The following is a 22033-nucleotide window of genomic DNA, read 5'->3' as shown; positions in this document are numbered from 1 at the left end:
ACCAGATACATGAACAAATCAGACATTCCTTTGTTTATACTGCTTGTGAGCCCTGATTCAGTCGGTGTTATCAGAGGAAGTCTAATGGATTAGGCTACATAAAACAGTTTCTGGGTCACTGAATATTTGCTGATTTTATTTTAATTAGTTATTGGAGAGGGGTCTCTTCTCTCACACACATGCTCTAACCAGTATCTGTAGAGTAATGCCATCTTTCTTTCTCTGTCCCAATGAATATTTTTATAATACAGTATTTATAAGTTCTATGTAAAGTAGTATGGTTTTGACAAGAACAATAAATACACATTTCATCCCATCCTGAATTTTTCCTGTGGCGTTGTAGTGAAGGCATTTTCTTGGAAGGTGTAGCTTGGACCCAAACATGTTCAAGTAGTTGCTGAAACTGAAATATAGAACATAGGGCTATGTGAGAGAAGTCCCCTTGTTTAACTTCATGCTCAAGGTTGGATCATGCCTGTCTAAACCATTCTGGACAAGTGTTTATCTTTATCTAACCTCCTCTGACAGACTTCCAAGGACGAAGATTCTACAGCTTCTGTAGGTAACTTGTTCCAAAGCTTAACCACACTTACAAGAAGAAAATTAATATCCAACCTCAATTTACCTTGTTCTAATTTACATTGTTAGGTTTTGTCTTGTCCCCTCCAACCACAGAGGGGACAAGACAAAAAAGATAAAATGGTTTATCACCATTTTCTTTGTATTTGAAAATGGCTATCAAATCTCCCCTTTGCCTTGTTTTCTCCAAATTAAATAATTTCAGTTATTTTAACTTTTTCTTGTAAATTAGATTTCCTAGACTTGTAATATTTTTTGTTGTCTACAGATGAAATCTTTCCAATCTGTCCACATTTTCCTTGAAATGTGGTGCCCAGAATGGATGCAGTAAATGAGGCCTCAGTAGTGCTGAAAATAGTGAAAGAATCATCTCTCTTGACTTGCAGGCAGTATTCCACTTAATATAATCCAGTATACTAGTGGCTTTTTGATAACAATAACACACTGTTGCCTAACATTCAGCTTCCATTCCATTATGACCACCAGGTCCTCTTCTGCAGTACTACAGCCTGATCAGCTGTTTCACAATTTGTATTTTTGCATGACATTTGTTCTGTTTTAAATGTAGGACTTTGTACTTATCCACACTGAATTTCATTCATTAATTTCAGATCATTTCTCTAATTTATTAGGATTCAGAATGACCTTGATAATTTTCCAGAGTGTCTGCAACCCCACCCAACTTGGTGTCAACTCCATATTTCCTAAGTTCACTCAGTCCCATCATTCAAATCCTAAACAGTATCAGACTCAGGACAGACGCTTGATTAAACCCATTGAATACTTTATTGCAAATAAACATTGATCTACTGATGAATAGACTCTGAGCACAATGATCCAAGTAGTTATGCATACTCCTTACAGTAGTTTAGTCAGTTTTTTTTCTTAGTTTAATAATGGAAATGTCATGGAAGACAGTATCAAGCCTTGTGAAAGTCAAAGAATATCACATCTACTGCTTTCTCCAATATAAAACATCTAGACCCTTGTTGCAGAAGGAACACAGATTGGCAAAGCATTACTTACTCTTGATAAATCCATGTTGGCTGATCACTTCGTATTCTTAGGGGTGAAATTGTTTTCTCTAGGAGTGCCCTTTATGCATCTAAGTGGCAGTTTTCTAGTTCTCTACCAGGCCATTTTTAGCCCTTGCTTTATGAAGTCATAAGAACATAAGGTCTGTTTAGCCCAGTATCTCTGACAAAGGCAGGATAGATGCACTGGAGGGAAAGCATTGAATCAGATATATCTAGAGTAACTTATTCCGTATTTATTACCTTTCCTGGGCATCCACCATTACTGGTTTAGAGTTGCCATTTCCAACTGTTGCATTCAACAGGTATTAAAATATCTATCTCACATAAATTTATCTAGTCTGTTTTTGAACCTGGCTATGCTGTCTGCCTTTACCACCTTCTGTGACAATGAATTCCAATAGTTAATTACATGTTGCTTCCCTTTTCATTTATTTGCAATAGTTAAACAGAAAAAACACAGCTTTGATCAATTTCCATTTAAAGTGAAGCAAAAAATGTCTAAAGTTTATGAACTATCAAACCTCTTGTCAACATGTGGGGTGCAGCCGAAACCTTGAGACCCATCAGGCACAGGACTCTTGGTCCTGGCTGCCTATGGTTCCTGTGGCTGGAAGCCTGGTAAACAAAGGGGGTCCCAGTCAGGGGACCCTGCTTCTTGCCAATGCAGGGAAAGTCCAGGATTGGGCTCCCCCTGCACTGAAAATAAGGCACAATTGGGTGTAATTCACGATCACACAATAAGGCCTCCTGCCATGCATGTGTGGCATGGCAGGAGGCACAATTGTGTGTGCACCCACCCGGCTTCGAACACCCGCTCCCGTGAGGCCTTGGCCCATGCTGTAGAGGGCACACGCTCTCTGGCTTCATGGGTACTCCAAGGTCGGTTTCAGTTGTCCCTCTGGCCTCCCCCGAACTTGCCTGCCACATCTTTGAATGTTACTTCAGTGGGGGGGATAGCCTCGAAGGTCTCCTCAGGGATGACCACTCCACTCATGGGATGTCCATGGGGCTCCACCTCCCCATACACCCCAACCTTACACCAACCTCTGGTCGGGCGCCAGGTCTTAACACAGCTGCCTCCCTTCAGTGGATATTCCTTATACCTGATTGTGTTCCTCTCTTCTCCTTAAGGCAGGATCTTTGGTTCTTTCCAGCCCTATGCCTGAGGCCCCTTTGAGCCTGTCGGCTCTATTCCTGGGGTTGGCATGGGTTCCCTGTTGAGCAGGGGCAACGAAGTGAAATGAAGAAAAGAAAAAAAAAGAGAACCCCAAAAGGCTCTTCCTGTCTGGTCTCCTACCAGCTTGTTCTCCTGCACTCCTGCCTACGCTTGGCAGTACTCCCCTGATACTGGTCCTGCGGGGTCTCTCTTCCCTTTCCGCTCCCAGCCCAGCTTCCCAACCCAGTACCTGGGAGCGTTCAGGTAAAAAACCTTCAGCTTTCTCCAGATAGGTCTCTACCTGTTCTTCTGGGTCGCCGCACTGGATGCTCCATTGTTTGGAACCTCCGCCGCCGAACCTCTTTGATGCCATGAGGGGAAAGTCACCCCCGACACTCCTCCCCTCCTGGGGTCCTGCCTCAGTCCCCTCAGTGCAAGGGAGTCTTGTTGCCCTAGCTTCCGCCTGTCACCTGGGCGTTCCCTGTTCATGCCGGCTCTGCCTGATGCTGGCACGGAGAGCCTCTGTGTCCTCCCTTGCTCTCCCCGCCTCACTGCCGGTGGCCGCTTTTATCTCTGCTGGCCGACATGTCTCCGTGACATCACCCGCCAGCTTTAATCATACAAAAGCGCGTCTTGTGAACCGCATGGGCTCTTCTTCTTGTCCTTCCGGTCTTGCTTTTCCTGCAGATAAGTGTTTTTTTTGTGTTCCCTTCTTTATTTCACTATTTTTTTTCTGTGCCATGCCTCAGGTGGGGCTTCCCGTTTCCTCTTCTCTGTCATCCCAGGACACAACCACCCCCCTTAAGCTGCCTTGGGGCATTTCTTTCTGTTCTGTTGGGTCTCTACCTGTGTCAATGGTTGTTTCTTTAGTCTGTTGTTGGTGTCTGTCATATTTGGAGTAGTCCCCACAGCTGGATAAAAAATTCTCTGTTAAGTTACTTTTTCCTGTGCAGTGCAATATATGAAATTTGAAGGGTGGGTGTTCTAGGGCCCATCTTGTAATGTGGGTGTTATCTGTTTTGGTTGAGCTAAGCCATTTTAAGGGGGCATGATCTGTTATTAATGTAAATTCTCTCCCCATCAGGTAATATCTGAAGTGCTCTACTGCCCATCGTATTGCCAGACATTCCCATTCTATGGTGGCATACTGTTTTTCTGCAGGCAGTAGCTTTCTGCTGGCGTAGGCAACTGGCTTTTCTATTCCATAATCTTCTTGGGTTAATATGGCCCCCTCTGCTGTTTCAGAGGCATCAGTTTGTAATATAAAAGGTTTATGGAAGTTAGGGGCATGCATGACTACCTCTTCACATAAGGCCTTTTCTAATAGGTTGAAGTTCTGCCTCATTTCAGTTGTCCACCTTATCCCTCCTGCTCATGGTCCCTTTAATGCATGTGAGAGGGGTGCTGCTATTTCTGCAAATTGGGGCACAAACCGCCGATAATAATTGGTTAAACCCAAAAAGGATAGTAATTGTTTGCTGGCTTGCAGTGCCTGAAAATCATGGATGGTTTTCACCTTATCGTCTGAAGGCTGTATGGTGCTCTGCTCGACCAGAAACCATAGGCATTTAGTTTGTTTTTGGGCTAGCATGCACTTTTTTTGGATTCACTGTCAGGCCTGCCTTCCTTAATTCTGTGAGTACTGCCCATAGGGCTCCTCTGTGCTGGGCCCATGTTTGGGTGAATACCACGACGTCGTCAATGTAAGCTGTGGTATATTCAGTGTGTGGGGCCAATATCCTGTCCATCAAATGCTGGAATGTTGCAGCCACTCTGTGAAGCCCAAACGGCATCTGGACAAATTCATATAGTCCCCACGGTGTCCCAATAGTGGTTTTATGTCGGTCCTTGTGCGCCACTGAGATTTGCCAATATCCCTTTGCTAAGTCTAAAGTCAAAATATACTGGGCATTACCGATGCACTCCAACAGCTCCGTGACGTGGGGCATGGGGAATGCATCAAAGATCATTATGGTGTTTAACCACCAGTATTCTACACATAGTCGCAAGGAGCCATCGGGTTTTGGCACCGGTACCAGGGGACTATGCCATGGGCTACGGGATGGATGTATGATGCCCTGTTCAATCACTTTTCTGATCTCATCCTGTATTTTGCTGGATAGATGGTGGGGCACCAGTCACCATTTTTCCTGTACTATAGCCCCCAGGGGTGTTTGTATAGAATGATAGACTCCTCGGGCCCACCCTGGCTCCTCCTTGAACATGTCTCAGAAATCTTCTATTAGAGCTTTCACCTCCTATTCCTGTGTCTTTGACAGTTCCTCCCCTATCTGGATTTGTCTTTCCAGTTCCTCCGTGACTTTTTCTTGTGTCATGCCCTGTAGCCCCAGGTCCTCCATCTCAGCTTCCAAGAAGGCAGACCACCCCTCAGGCTCACACCACTCCCATAGGAGGTTAATATGATAAATTTTTTTTCTCAGAGGTAGCTGGGGCGGTGTACCTCATAGTCTACTGGGCCTACCCGGCAGATCACTTCGAAGGGTCCTTGCCATCGAGTTAACAGCTTACTGGAAGACATAGGTAATAACGCCAGAACCTTCTGCCCTGGTCTGAATTCCTGCTCCTTGTGGGTGGTAGACTGAGGTATGCAGGTGTTTTATTTGGAGGGTATGGCAAACCATCCGCAACACCCCTGACAAAGTTGCATCCGTGGTCAGTAAGGATCTCTTGAGGAATTCCCATCCTGGATATCCATTTGAGGAGCTCCTCCATGATCCATGGGGCAGTCACCGTTTGCAAAGGTACAGCCTCCGGGTACTGGGTATCGTAATCAATTAACACCAATATGTATTGGTGGCCAGCACTAGTACAAGGAAGAGGGCCAACCACATCTAAGGCCATCCTTGAGAAGGGCTCATCAATAATAGGTAGGGGCTGAAGAGGGGCCCTTGCGGGGCATCCTCCCTAGCTTTCTGACACTCCAGACAAGCGGCACAGTGGTGCGCAACGTCTTCCTCCAACCTGGGCCAAAAAACCACCGCACTATGCGGGCTATGGTTTTATCTCAACCCATATAACCCCTAGTGGGGTTGGAATTAGTGAGGTGCCAGATAGTATGGCGGAAGCGGGTGGGCACCACAAGCTGTGTTTTTTTTCGGGCTCCCCTCTCCTTCCAGGGTGAACCTGGTACAGGAGCTGATGTCTTACCTCAAACCAAGGAACATCTTCTGGTCCCATCGCTGGGGTGTTCAAGAGGTTCAGGGCCTGCATCCTCAGCTCCTGAAGGCTGGCATCCTCTTCCTGCACCTCTTGGAATTGGCAGCTGCTGGCTATGTCCTGGAGGTTGAGTGCCTCCGTGTCACATGATGACTCCTCCTCATCTTCAAGTTCCCCAAGCCATCCTTCTCTATTTTGTAGATTCCTCCCCACCATTTCAGTGTCTCGGACTCTCTCCAGCACATCAAATATAGGGGTCCAGTCACATCCTAGCAGCATGTCGCAAGCCAGGCATGGTACTGTCCCCACTAGTAGCTCTCCCCGGAATTCCATGACCCCCAGGTATATCCACTGGCAGTTAACATGCTTAGTTTCCCCATGGAGACATGACACTTTCACCGGGTCTGCCTCTCTGTCTGGCTGTGGGGTGACCAGATCTGCCCTCACCAATGACTGGGCACACCCTGAATCCAGGATGCCTTGAATGGGGCGTCTCCCAATCCAAGCTTTTACTACCAGGCACCTCCACACAGCACTCTCCCCCCCGGTGATGTAACTACAGTCCTTGGGCTCCATCTGGCCCTTCCTTTCTTCCCTCCATTGCTCCTCTCATTGCATTATCAGGATGCCATCGTTCTGTTGGTTCACTCTGACAGTCCTTGGAAAAATGGTTCACTTTTCCACAGTGGAAACAGACCACATCTCTGATTGCTCCCTTGAATGTGGTCCACCTCTTCTCTGAATCCCTTGGGTTATACGGCGGGGGGCAGGAGCACACCTCTTTCGACTGTAACTGGCTTCAGAGGCTGTGAATGCCTCTGTGAATCTGAGGGCTTCCTCACAATCCTGGGGTGAATGTTGGTGCACCCAGCACTACGTGCACTCTTGTAGATAATTGATGAACTGCTCCAGCAGTATCTGGTCCACTAAAGTGTCTTGGTCACTGGGCGCAGGGCTCAGCCACTTATTGAAGAGATCCCGCAGCAACTGTAACAAGTCAGGGTCGCTTTTCCTCTGGTCCCTTCTTGACCCAAAAGAGCCACCTGTAGTATTCTGGATTGATTTCCAATTGGTACAAGATCACGGATTTAACCCGATCAGAGTCACGGGCCTCATCTCGGGGAAGGGCCCGGTAGGTGGCCTGAGCCTTACCAACTACGAGGGCCCCGAGCTGGCTGGCCCAATACCCCTTATCTAGGCCCAACATAATGGCGTGCTTCTCTAAGGTGTCGATGTAGGCCTCTGGGTCATCTTCATGTGTCATCTTCAGCATCCTAAATGTGGTCAAGCCATGCCGCAGCCAGTCCTGCTGCCATTCCATCATTTGCTGCTGGGCATCGAGGATTTGTGTTAGGGCCTGTAGATTCTGCCCCAGTGCATCTGAAGGGACCATGGCTGCCAGCTGCATGGCGAGAGGTCCTCTAGGTGCTGGATCTTTGCTGCGCTTCCCAGACAATGCATCACTTTGCACCCGCCTGGCTTTGAAGACCCACTCCCATGTGGCCTTGGCTCATGCTGTAGAAGGCGCACGCTTTCTGGCTTTGTGGGTACCCCGAGGTTGGTTTCAGTTGTCCCTCTGGCCTCCCCCAAACTTGCCTGCCACATCTTTGAATGTTACTTCAGTGGGGGGGGATAGCCTCGAAGGTCCCCACAGGGATGACCACTCCACTTGTGGGATGTCTGTGGAGCTCCACCTCCCCTACACTCCAACCTTTGCCAACCTCTGGCAGGGTGCCAGGTCTTAACACAGCCGCCTCCCTTCAGTGGATGTTCCTTGTGCCTGATTGTGTTACTCTCTCCTCCTTGAGGCAGGATCTTTGGTTCTTTCTGGCCCTATGCCTAAGACCCCTTTGAGCCTGTTGGTTCTATTCCTGGGGTTGGCATGTGTTCCCCTGTTGAGCAGCGGTAATCAAATTAAATGAAGAAAAGAAGGAAAAAAAAAAAAAAGAGAACCCCAAAAGGCTCTTCCCATCTGGTCTCCTACCAGCTTGTTCTTCCGCACTCCTGCCTACGCTTGGCAGTACTCCCCTGATGCTGCTCCTGCAGGGCCTCTCTCCCCTTTCCGCTCTCAGCCCAGCTTCCCAACCCAGTACCTGGGAGTGTGTCATGGCGCGGGGTCCTAGGAGTGGCTGTGATCTCTCCTAGCACCCCTACCGTGCCAAGTTGGGGTCAATGCACCCTCACCATCTCTCCCGCCACGTCTTTGATGTAAGTAGTGTTAAGGGAGGCTGCCTTTTTGTCCTCTTTGACATGGTACCTGATGTATCCAAGTCTGTGCTCCATGCACTAAAGCCTTAGGGGCTGCGCATGGCTCCTACCATCCCTGATACCACGCCCCAAGCCTCGCAGATGTACTAGATGTTGTCTAGTCAATTCTCTTGCTGTGCCCTCACGGCGCCCCTGGGCTCGTCTCAGTTGCCCGCACCCTTGTGGGCATTCCCTGTGCTCTCAGTTGCCCGCACCCTCGTGGGTTCCCTGGGCTCGTCTCGATTGCCCGACCCTCACGGGTGCTCCCTGGGCTCGTCCCACTCTCATGGCCCGCACTGGGGCCTTTCTCCATGCTCCCCACCCGCACTGGGCTTAGCCTTGCACTCCCTGCCCACACTGGGGCCTGATCTCGCAATTGGGGCTTAGGTGGCCATAGCCGTGCCTGGCCCCCAAATTCCCCTCTTGGGGCTTCTTGCCTGTGTGCCCTCCCTGGGGCTTCCCTCACTGGTGGCCCCCCTGGGCTTGTCATGCAGCCGGCACCCCTCACTGGCGCCTCTCACAATTGCCCCCACCTCCCGGGTCCCTGGGTCCCTCTCAGTTTCCTGCGCCCTCGCAGAGGCACACTGGGGCCTTATGTGCGACTGTGCCCACACCAGGGCCCTGTCTCACAATTGGGACTCAGGTGGCCATAGCCATGCCTGGCCCCCAAATTCCCCTCTGAGGTCTTAAGCAAGCGCCCTCCCTGGGGCTGCTCGTCTGTGCGCCCTCCCTGGGCTCTGCCCGCACTAGGGCCTTCCTCTGAGCTTGGGGCTCAGGTGGCCGTAGCCGTACCTGGCCCCTAAATCCCCTCCTCGGGTCTACGACTCCTGTGGGGCTCAGGCGGCCTTGACCTTACCTGGCCCCCAATGCACTGTGCCCCTTCTCAGGGCTGGGGTCAGTGCACCCCTAAATGCTGTGCCCTGTCTGGCACTGGGGTCCCTACACTGCCGTGGAGCCCCTATGAGGCCTCCTCCAACCCCTATTAGCCTCACCCGGTCCCCCGGTTTAACAACAAAAGCAATAACATAAGCCAATTGGCTACAACTCAAAACTAAGCCTCCTGGCTAAAACGCGATCTGTAAGCCACCTGGCTAATCATCATTCCACTCCCTACCAGTGCTTTTTGCAATTTTGTTACTTGCATTCAACCAGTATATATTGTAGCACTGTGTAGCTTCCTAGCTAGCAGAGCTTACTGTGCATGATTAGTAACCATGTGGAGGCTTACATGTCCACACTGTACATGGAATAGTGTTGCAACCTCTGGGCCACTGCCAAAAATGGCAGTTGTGCAGCTGGGTAGCTGCCATTTTGGCATGTAAAGTGAAATAAGAGTATGTCCTTTCTGTCATTATAGTTTCATAGTTGGTAGGGTCAGAAGGGACCTGAGCAGATCATCAAGTCTGACCCCCTGCCATGGGAGGAAAGTGTACTGGGGTCAAATGACCCCTGCAAGGTTTTCATCCAGCCTCCTTTTAAAGATCCCCAGGGTAGGAGCCAGCACCACTTCTCTTGGAAGCTGGTTCCAGATCCTAGCTGCCCTGACAGTGAAATAGCACCTCCTGATATCTAGCCTGAATCTACTCTCTGCCAGCTTGTGACCGTTATTTCTTGTCACTTCTGGTAGTGCTTGGGGGAAGAAGGACTCCCCCAATGCCTGCTGTTCCCCCCTGACTAGTTTGTAACAGGCCACTAGATCCCCCCTCAACCTTCTCTTGTGGAGGGTGAACAGGTCCAGGTCCCGTAGCCTCTCCTCGTAGGGCCTGCCCTTCTGGCCCCTGATCATGCAGGTGGCCCTCCTCTGGACCCTCTCCATGTTGTCCACATCCCTCCTGAAGTGCGGCACCCAGAACTGGATGCAGTACTCCAACTGTGTCCTGACCAGTGTTGCATAGAGGATCACCTCCTTGGACCTGCTTGAAATGCATCTATGGATGCATGACAAGGTATGGTTGGCCTTCCTGACCATGTCCCCACACTGTCCGCCCATGTTCATTTTGGCATCAGTAATGACTCCAAGATCCTTTTCTACCTCTGCGCTGACGAAAAGGGAGTTCCCCAGCCTGTAGGTATGGTGCTGGTTCTTCCTCCCCAGGTGCAGCACCTTGCACTTGTCAGTGTTGAAACCCATCCTGTTCTCATTCAACTACCCCTGTAACCTGTCCAGATCTGAATGCAACCTATTCCTCCCTTCTAGTGTGCCCACTCTTCCCCACATCTTAGTGTCATCTGCAAATTTGAACAGCAGCTTTTTCGCCCCTGTCCAAGTTGCTGATGAAGATGTTGAACAGTGCAGGCCTGAGCCCTGTAGAACCCCACTGCCCGCATCCCTCCAAGTCGAATAAGACCCGTCCACCACCACTTTCTGGATGCAGCCCACCAGCCAACTAGTGACCCATCTGACTGTGTAGGTATTGATGCCACGGTCTCCTAGTTTTTTAATGAGAATGGGGTGAGAGACATTCTCTAAGTTTTTTCTAAAGTCCAGAAAGACTACGTCCACTGCGATACCTGTGTCTAAGGATTTGGTGACCTGGTCATAGAAAGCCACCAGGTTGGTCTGAAGGACCTGCCTCTAATGAACCCATGTTGGTTGCCCCAAGCATAATCTCCCCTGCTGGCCCCTCACAGACATGCGCCAGAATAATTCTCTCAAAAAGCTTACCCAGAACCATTAAGGAGTGGAAAAAGGATGAAAAAGGCAGTGTAAGGATGAAGTGAATTATTCCTGGATGGGATTGCTGGTTCAGAAAATTTCCAATAGTACAACCATCTGTCTTCACAGTTACTGCCAGTAATTTATTTTAATGTATCAGACATGAAATCTTTCCTTTTCTTTTAAAGTAGATGGTGACTTATTTAAACGCACTATTTTTTGCAAATCAGAGCTTTTTATGTATCGCCTGTCTTCATGGAAAAATAATATTTTTTTTTATTCTATTGTAAAACTAGAAAGAAAATACAAATAGAATTTATGGTAGATCTCTACCTTCAATGACCAATAGACACAGTGTCTATGGGAGGAACTGCTGGATGTTCAGCACTTCTGTAAATCAGGCCACTTATTCAGATGCTGAATATAGGTATAAGACTAACTTTGGGCACTTCTTTTCACAACCAGGATTTTCAAACAATACCTTGAGAACAGATTTTAACTGGGCTAACTAATCACAGAAATGCTTATTAGTGATTAAATGCAAAGCAGGTATTTTTATGCCCCCAAGAGATATTTGTCAGTAGAAGAGATAATGAGTAAAACAGTTGTAAAATCATAGAAACTGCGTTCATTGTTATGCCTATGAGTCATATGTTGTTAGGCTAATGATCGTGTTTATTATTACAAGTGGATAAAATAAAAATAAAACATGCTTGGGAGCTGATGGCTAAGATGAGCAGTGCTTCATGAAGAAAGAATAGCTACCCCATGTATTTGTTCTGAGTAGGATCTGACCTTACACCAGTCATGCTAACAACAAAAAGCCCCCTCACTTAAGTTAATAAAAGAAAGGGGAATGTGATCATTAGCACCATCTTCAGCATCTCAAACAGCAGCTTTCTGTTTTAGAGACATGACAGCAAAATTATTTTTCTGATTTTTTTTTTCTATCTGTTGTACTGTATACTTTACTTTTGGCTAGGTCAAAGCCCTTTTCCTGCACAGATCAATTTTATTCATTCCTGCAGAGAAACAACCAGATTCATTAATTATTCCTGCTCCTTATGTCAGTGAAAGCAAGCATATTATTCAGGAAAACAATCTACTTTAAAATTCATTTTTAATAACCCCATCCATCAAATTATTTTAAAAGCTTGTTTACTTAATGTGCTTTTTACTATACCCATTTCTTTGATATTGGCTGGTTTTGAAATATTTATCAAAACATGTCTCCAGTGTTAACCTGGTTACATTTAGGGCCTATTTTTCTGCTTACAAAACACTTACATTGTTATTTAAATCATGTGAAGATCTTAATTTCTGATGTGGCATGATGACATTGCTTTGTGTCAAGCTGAGGGAGCAGAGATGTCGTGCCCTGACTAATTAAAGGAGCTAGGTGGGGCCACAGCAGAAGAAAGGCTGGCATGGCAAGCCCAACTGCTGGAGTTTGAGGCCAGGGGAAGAAAAATAGCATGGCAGGGAGCAAAAAAAAGAACCGCGCCAAGGAAGATAAGGGAGAACAGTTGTGCCTAGAGGACAGCGAATCAGACGCTGCCACAGGGGACGAAGCAGGGAAAGAGGAATTCAAGGAGATGCCAGGGAAGTGTCTGTGGTTAGCCCAAGGAAAAGAAGAGTGTGTTGCAAGAAAAGGAGGCACCAAGCGTGGAGAAGAAGAGCTGACCCTGAGGCTTGGGAGAAAGTCTCAGCTTCCCGACTTACCTGAGAGGAGCCAGGTCCCTTTGTCCATGAGTCCAGTCTTGGGGAGTGAAGAAAACTGCCTGAGAACTCTAGAAAGAAGAAGAGTCATGGATGGGATTATCTCTTCAGGAGGAGGGGGTTCATCCTGACCCTGAAGGTAAGGGCGGGACTAGACCGGAGAGGTGGCTATCTTGGCACCCATTCAGGGAAGAATGGGATAAGCAGTCAACATAGCAGGGGATCCTGAATAGTGTATTCATAGGACTAAGAGTGAATGGACCCCCTATCTAGTAGGCTAAAGACATCAAGCTTGGAACATCTGGTGTGGTTAGGGCAGGGGTGGGGATGGGGATGGTGGAGCCCTGTGAAGACAAGCAGACGTCCTGAGCCTCTAACCACGTTTTTGTCTCCCAGAGCGTTTTGGTACCTCTCTAATCATCAACAAAAGCATGGTAGATGAGTTATAAGGGAAGACATGGCTTGACTCCAGGCAGCATGACCCTGCATACCTTCTAATCATATTGGTATGAACATCCCAGTTTTAGGCTTGGAGAATTGGCCAACTGAAGGGTAATACTTCAAAGAACACAAAATATCTGGGATTGATATTTGGCTATTTTCCTGGATTATTTTTTGAAACAGGAATTATTTATCAATGTGGTGAAGTATAGCATAGCATGAATGAATACAATGTGGCTGATTACTTTGGTTATCTGGCATCAACATGGAAATTAAATAATTTTTTTCTGGTGATATTTTAGAATTCATTCAGCTCTTTTTCATTATGAAAACAAATTGCCTTCTCTGCTCTATTATATTCTGATATGGTTGATTTTTCACCAACTGTATGGAAATGTAAATCAGTAAAATATAAAATATATTGCATATGATTTTTTTTTGCCAATATGCCTTGTATTAGTTATAGTAGACACTATTCAAATAAATATTTATTAGGTTTCCACACAAGGCTCTAATTTTATGGAAATAACAATGGTAGTTCAGGTATGGTGAATATTGCTAGCCTTTTATTGACTACTGTATCATCAAATCCCTTTTAGTGAGCAGTAGAAGAACAAAACAGTTTTTCATTGGCATGATTTGCTGATGCTGAAAATCTTTAAGATGTTGTCAATACTGCAGGCTACGGTCATCTTTTCAGAAACATATGTCATCCTTCCAGGCAGGTCAAAGATGCTTTGCCCCATAGCTCCTTCTCTGTCTTCTCTGATTAAACCTATCTGGTTGTGAATCATTGTAAGCTAAAGACTGTTCGTGGCTGTGTTCTGAGATGCAGCAAATTGCCCTGTGCAATTTATGCTTGTATCACTGGCACAAGGAAAAAAAAATCAGTCTTTGTTTGCATATTTAAAGACACAGTTTGTTTTGGGTTCTAAATCTGCCTGAAATATAAAACTGGTTCATATTTCACTTAGTGAACAATGTAAGCATAACTTGAAACTAACTCTGAGTTACCAACTAAAGCATAGGAATGATTCTGTTACCTACTGGGTGAATCTACATGTGTCAAATTAAGACACATTAGCTATTTTTAAGGTAATTTAAGAGCATGGGTCTACACATGTGTGCCCTTAATGAGCCTTAAAATGGTGATTTTTTTTTTTAGGCTATTCGCACATACAAAAGCAATATCAAATTTAGGCACAAATAGCTAACATGCCTTAATACACACGCACATGTTCTAAGACTCAATAATGCTGTGTATGCTCCAAGTCAGTCTGCATACCATGTTAATGTGCCTGAGCGCATGCATGTGTAGACATGCACCTAAATCACTTTAATGAACATTAGGAAAATATACATTAAATTTAGGTGCACATAAAAGCATGTGTAGATGCATCCACCGTTGTGCACAAGGGCCTCCATTGTAGGAACTGAACTACTCTACAGAATAGCGTAGATATCTCTGTATTCCTATAATGGGGGAACTTATGCACCTGGGGATAATAGAATTGCTTCTACACAATAAACAGTCTCAGTCTACACTTTGGTCACCCACTAAGTGAAACAGAATTCTGCTTGTGGTATTTCTCAGTTGAACTGAAATTACTGGGTCACTCACCCAAACCAAAAATGCTAAGATTATAACTCAACCACATGTAACAGATTAAATTTGTGCCTTGCCAAAAGATGTTTTTTTGATTTCACAGGAGCAATACTGGATGATAACACTAAATTATAGTGAAAGCAGAATATGCGGGGTCCAAAATGGCAGGATGTCAGTGATGAGTGCTAATTTAATGGTTAATGATAATGTTTCAATTTCCCACTTCATCAGTGAAGAGATTTGAATGTTCTACAGGAGAAATTCAGTAATTCTGACCAATTGCTAGAGTGTACCACAAAGTAGTTATGAAAACACAGCTCAGGCAAAATTAGAATAGAGAATATTATCTTGACTCTTGATGATGCCCTGTAGCAGTTTTGGCTGACTTCTCTTTGTAAGGTATTTGGGGGAGGAAGATGTTTCTAAAATGTACGAGAAACCAGACTATGTCAAAATTTGCAAGAACCTCCAAAGTGTTTGTTCTACATAATTTTTTTTAAAAACTACTTTTACATACTAGTTGCCTCATTCTCCTATGAAAACAAGAGGTGTTTTTTTTTAAATAGAAAATTAACATGTACTGGAATTCAAAATCTTTCACATCAAGTTCAAGTTTAATATTATTTATATGGTATTAGAACCAAGACCTCTTATCCCTTTATTGTCCAAGGTTTCATACAAACACCTAAGTAATCCCTGCCACAAAAATCTTAAATTAATTTAAACCTTTATATAAATATGTAGTATAGCTTTTTTATGAGTTTATCTATTACATTTTATACTTTTTGAGTGACATTCTATTATTCTGGAGACACAAAAATCAAGGGTCCTAACAAAGCTATGTGGGTGTTAAAAATGTGAGTGGCATTCTACTACTCTCTGGGCATGTTTAGATGTGATATTAATGCAATGCAATAAACTCTTGTGCAGTTCATGCCTGAGTTTATTTCTTCTGAGCACAGCGTTTACACATGCATCTGGGATCACAGCTGGCAGGTGGCCCGGGGAGGTCAGCCTGCCAGCTCGGGGCTGCTGTGACCCAGCGCACCATGCTATATAACACTCTCATGCCTCAGTGAAGGTCTGGGGGGTCAGCCTGGACCTGCTCCCCCTTGGCTCAACATGCTGTGGAGGGGGTGGCTGGGGCATGAGGGTGCTACAGTGCAGGACTAGCTGGCAGGCAGCACCTTTGTGCCCCAGCCAGCCCTGTCATCATCTACACATGCATTTCACTGCATGTAATTACTTTGATGTGGGATAGTATTTGTGTTGGGCAGTACCATCCTACAGAGGAGTTAATTAGTCTGCTGTGGCCTAATAGCACCACATCTGTAGATGGTGATGCTTTACTGCAGAGGTAATTAGTCAGCTCTGCAGTAAAGCATTTCATGTAGCTGCACCCTCTGTGGGCTTGTAGGCTGTGATTATAAATATAGGAATCTGTATAGGTATCCACAGGGGCAGAATACTTCACATGTATCCAGAGCTCCAGACCTCCAGGCTGATTTTTGCATGTGGCTGTCCAGAGATGTTATGGGAGGACAGTACCTCACTTGGGGCTACTCTGAGTACCCCTGTTTCTGCTCCTTCTCTACCCCATGCACAAAGCAGTTGTTTGCAGATAAAAGACTTCACAGAGCAAGGCAATTCTCAGGAGCCTGTCAAATACATATAGAAAGACAAGGACTGTTTGTCTAGACACCCAAGTTACCCAGGGCCAGAAGGGCAAACTAAAGCAAAGTGGCATTCTGTTGTGATAGCTAAATGGGCTAATAAAACACCATTAGCTAAATGGGCTAATAAAACACCACTGCTAATATCTAAAACCCTTGTAAATTCTTGCCATGTTTTCATAGATTCTCAAAAACAGAATAGCAATCTTCCCAGAGTATTACCCTGAAAACTGTAAAAGGAGGAAGTTCAGCAATCTCCTAAGTTTTAGACTCTTCACTCTGTTGAATAAATGTGAAATCTAATTTTCTGTAAGTGCTTGCTTCCTTCAACTCAGATGTGACATCTTGGTATAGTGTTGAGAAATAATGAATCTTATGCTAGTTGATGCTCCAAGGTGGTGTTCACTGATGTAAGATTTGAGGCTGTGAGATTATGAGATTTGCAGCATTTTACAGACCATTACAGGCTGCTTTGCACTTGATTCCTATTCAGTTATGCATGATTTGATGTTGGCATACCTTAAATCAGTAATGACTGGGTGATCAGGTATGTGTGGAGTATACAGGTAGGTATAATGGGAGTAGTCATGCATTGCTGTAAAGCCCTTTTAAATTGTTTTGGCAGATTAAGGCATCAGAAAGAGCAGTAGGACATGAAATCCTATTCCATCCTGCTCAAATCCTGTTAATACAAACTGTTAACACAAAAGGTGGCTGTGTCCTCCTCGTCCTTTCTTCCTTCCAAAATGGCCAATGGCAGGAGCATTTGCTTAGAGCTCTGAGACCTTCTCCCTGTTTTGTGAGCCTTTCTCCTTCTCTTGCTTTGTTTTCCCTCCCCCAGACAGTCTGACCCTTTCCCACTATAGCCGCTAACTTCTCATTACTTTTTCCTGCCCTTTTTCCCCTTTGCTAAGTTCTTTCTCCTGAAGTAAACCTCTCTCCCTTCCCTTCCCCTCCCTAAGGTTACGTTTTGTTTTCCCTCTCTCTCCCTGCAGCTGCTTTGCTATTTATTGTTTCCCCTTCTATTTCCTGCCACAGTACTTACCTTTCTCCTCTCCCCTGGGGTTAATTTGTTTCCAGCTTCTTTGTTCCCTGTGCACTGGGACTGCCCAACCCCCCACCCCTCTGGGTTCCTTTCAGGGTTACGCCTTTTTTGCTGGAATGGCTGAAGGCAGGTCCCAGCAGTTCAGTGCTGGGGCTTCAGCCCCTCTAGACCATAGCTTGGTCTCTGGCTTCATGCCTCTCCCTCCATTGGGGTGGAGGAGTGTGCTGCTGCTGTGGGGGTGCTTGTGGGCTGCAAACATGTCCTCTATGCTGCCCAGGTGAGTTTGGTAACCATCATCTTCCTCAGTTCCCTTGCTTTAGCGCATGAGGTTGTGGTAGCAGGTGTGTTTGTTGGAGTGTTTTTTGCCTTATAACACCCCTAGACACCCCAGCTATTTGTGTGGTAGCCTCAAACATGCCTCCATTTCTCTCGGATGATGACCTCACTAACCACCCTATGCCCTTATGGCATGGTTACAGGGCCAGTCCATAGACTGCTGCTTGGCAGCAAGGTCCCTGAGCTCTGGCATGACAGCTGTTTATGATTCTCATCACAGAGGGTCAGGGTTTGCTCCACTCCATGTCCTTCCTGTTTGATGCGCAGCATTATGAGGTCTATTTCACCACTGGGGACAACTCATGTTTTCACTGTGGTAGCAGGTCCCACCTGGCTACCCAGTGCCCGAGGAACAAGCCGGATGCAGCGGAGCTTCCTGTGGCTGTGCCCGATGGTGGCTCACCCACTTCTGGTGCAGCAGCTCTGTTGGGTAGTGGAGAAAGGCCTTCCTTCCAGTTGCTCCCTGCTTCATCGGAGTCAGTTAGCTCTGTGGCTGTGGACCCAGCCCCACCTTTTTTTCCTCCCTCCGGGGAGGATTTTGTCCCTCTGGCTGGGAGGGGGAAGTTCCAGAAAAAAAGGGATCTTCTAAAAAGGTCTCATTGTCACCTCAAGACCTCCCCACCACTTTGAGGGGATCTGACGTTAGTGAGCAGGGCCCCCCTCTCTGCCTGTCTTCTTGGCATCCGCCCCAGACCCTGTAGTGGTCAGGGGTGACCTGGGGGTGGGTGAAGTGGTGGTGGACTCTGGCCCTCCCCCACCTCTTAGCTCCTTGAGGCTGACCAGTTTGATATGGAGGTTGGACCCTCTGAGAGCTGCAAGGGGCTCCAGGAGCAAGAGTGCCCGGTCCATGAGAGCACTCCACCCAAGAGATCAAGGACTGAAATCCCCCCTTGGAGGATGCTGCTCCCACAGGGCCTGATGCTTAGAATCCTAGTGAGGGGACAAGTGATCCTCCTGGGACTTGGTGGTTCTCAGTGCCTAACATGTGCAGCTCCTCCTCCTTGGGGCTGGATTTTGATTCTGCCTCTGAAGATGAGTTAACCAAAGTCCTGCCTCAGGAAGTGGTGTCCTCCAATTCAGCTAAGGTACACCCCTGAATAGGGAATGTCCCCATCCAAGAGATGGAACATGTTCCTGCTTCTGAGGAACCTCCCTGTGTTGGTTACTCTGTTGAAAGCATTACTGAGTTTCTTGACCATACCAAGCACCATCAGGGGGTTGCACAGCATATACATAAGTGGTTCCCAGAACCTGAGACATTTGTGGTGTCTGCTAAGGCTGCAACAGTGGTGCTGAACTCCACTGTGGGGATGCAGCAATATAGTTTTTGCCTAAACAAGCTTGTGGGTGATGTTGGGTGCTTGTTGCAAGCTGTAGGCCTGGCTTTTTCCCTGTCCTGCATGCTTGCTCCTCTCTGTTCCCTTGACTTTGCCTGTCCCCCTTTTCTACACCCTTCACTCATGGCTACCAAAACCTTTGTTTCACTCAGCGCCAATGGCTGCAGAGATCCTGTGAAGCAGATGGCACTCTGATTTCCTGTGCCAGAAAAACCTGGACATCACCTTTCTGCAAGGAACTCGTACTGATGCCACTAGTCAAGCTGACTGGCATGCCACCTGGAAGGGCCATATGTTTCTGAGCCATGGCACCTCTCTCAGAGCGGAAGTCATGATCCTCTTATCACCACAGCTGATGCCTGACTCAGCAGTAACCCAAGAAGTCATCCCTGGCCACCTGCTAACTGCTTGTATCACGTTAGCACATCGCCACCTCTTAATTAACATCTATGGCCAGGTGAGAATGGATCACCTTCTTTGAGACCCTGGCCAACTTTTTTCGAGGAGTGCAGCTGACAGTGATGACCTTCTCCTTTTGGGCAGGCCCCACTTCCATGCTGATGCAAGGCAGTACACTTGGATAAAGGCAACTGCTGGTGGAATTGCCATGGCATGCCTTGACCACTTGTACATCACCGAGCATTCCCTGCCAGTCCTGCATGGCAACTGCATTATTCCATCTGGACTCTCAGATCACAGTCTTATTTGCTGTGAGCTGAGTCTTCATGGCAAAGCACATTCCCGGGCACCCTACTGGTGTTTTAACAACAGCTTGCTGCAAAAAACTCACTTCTGTGAATGTTTTACCTATTTATGGTGGACATAGGAGACTGTGAGAACCACCTTTTCCTCCTGGAAGCAATGGTGGGATGTGGAGAAGGCACAGATCAGAGCTTTCTGCCAGGAATATACACAGCTGGCAATGAGTGAGCTCCACTGCCATGCCCGGTGGTTGGAGGAAGATGTAGCAAAGCTTGAGGTGGCCCTATGTGATGCTGGCAGAGACACAAGACTACTTTAGAGCCTTAAGCTTCAGAAGAAGCACCTGTAGGAGCTGGTGGAGGTTGCAGCCTGAGGTGCGAGAATTCGTGCCTGCTGCCAAGAGCTGGCAGAGGCTGATGCCCTGACCCAGTTCTTTTTCAGCTTGGAAAAGTGATGGGCCCTGCAGGAAACCCTTGACCATCTCAAGACTCCAGATGGCTGGATACTCATGGATCTGGTTGAGATCTGCTGTCACACTGTAGCCTTCTATCAAAACCTATTTGCAGCAGAATCTCTCTGCCTGGAGTCCACCAAATGCTTACATGATGGCCTCCCCAAGCTGTGCTCATTTGCGGCTGATGAACTTGAGCAAGAGCTGTCCCTGGAGGAACTCGCAATTGCAGTGGGGTGTCTCACTGCAGTCAAAGCCCCAGGGTTCAACGGGTTGCCCGCTGAGTTTTATAAGGTCTTCTGACTCCTCCTTGGCCCCTGCCTCATGCATGTGTTTCATGACAGTGATAAGATCCTGCCTGTCAGCTGCCGCTGGGCAGTTCTCACCCTGTTACCAAAGACAGGGGACCTTGGCTGCATTAAGAACTGGTGACCAGTATCCCTTCTGTGTGTGCTGACTACAAGATTCAGGCCAAAGCCTTAGCCAATCAGCTGCATACTGTCATAGCCTCTGTCATTGGTCCCAAACATAGCTACTGCATGTCAGGAAGGACCATCCAGGACAATCTGTTCCTGCTTTATGACTTGATGACAGCCGTGGACCTCTTTGGACTGAGTGTCAGGCTTGTCTCCTTGGACCAGGAGAAAGCCTTTGATAGAGTTAGCCACAACTACCTTTTTCAGACCCTAGAGGCTTTTGGCTTTGGACTTGTCTTCACTTACACCCTCCGGTTACTGTACTGAGATGTCTCCAGTCTTTGAAAGTGAATGGCATGCTCTGTGCTCCATTCCCAGCTCACAAGGGCATCCGCCAGAGCTGCCTCCTCTTAGGCATGCTGTACGCTCTGCCATTGAGCCCCTGGTTCACATGCTGTGACAGCACCTGACCAGCCTTGTTCTTCCATTGGCCTCTGGTTTGGATGGTGGCCTGCCAGTTAGGCTGATGGCATATGCAGATGATGTGACCGTTCTCCTCAGCACCCAGGGTGATGTCCAGTCACTGGTGGACTGTCAGAGTGCTAATGAACATGCTTTCTCAGCTCATGTTAACTATCCCAAAAGCAACACCCCGCTCCTTGGTGCATGGACTAATCATCCTTTCTCACCCCCCGCACCCAGACCTGCCTGGGAGTCTCACCTGGCAATGCAAGGGCCTTAAAGCTCTGGGAGTATTCCTCAGCCCATCAGTCTTCCCAGTCCAGAATTGGGAAGGCCTCAGTGAGGAGGTGGAGGCATACCTGCAGCAGTGGCACTGGTGTTTGCCCAGCCTCTCCTACTGTGGGTGGGTCCTCATTGTGAACAATTTGGCAGCCCAAGGACCGAGCCCTGGGGGACTCCGCTGCCCACTTCCCCCCAGGTCGAATATGACCCGTCCACCACCACCCTCCGAGTACGACCCTTCAGCCAATCTGCAATCCATCTGACTGTGTAGGCATCAATGCCACAGTCACCCAATTTTTTAATGAGGATGGGGTGGGAGACGGTGTCAAAGGCCTTGCTGAAGTCCGGAAAGACTACATCCACGGCGACACCCGCATCTGGTGCTTTTGTGACCTGATCATAAAAGGCAATCAGGTTGGTCTGACATGACCTGCCCCTAATGAAACCGTGCTGGTTGCCCTTGAGCATCATCCCTGAAGCCGGCCCATCGCAGATGTGCTCCATGATGATCTTCTCAAAGAGTTTCCATAGGATTGAGGTAAGACTGACGGGCCTATAGTTACCCGGATCCTCCCTCCTCCCTTTTTTAAGGATGGGGGACCACATTGGCTATCTTCCAATCAACTGGCACCTGGCCTGAGCACCACGAGCACTCATAAAGCCGTGCCAAGGGCCCTGCAATAACCCCTGCTAGCTCTCTCAACACCCTGG

Source organism: Gavialis gangeticus, unplaced genomic scaffold, assembly GCF_001723915.1.
Source record: "Gavialis gangeticus isolate Ggan-Ray unplaced genomic scaffold, GavGan_comp1, whole genome shotgun sequence".
Lineage (NCBI taxonomy): Eukaryota > Metazoa > Chordata > Crocodylia > Gavialidae > Gavialis > Gavialis gangeticus.
The sequence above is the reverse complement of the archived record's forward strand: the minus strand, read 5'-3'. Positions refer to the sequence as shown.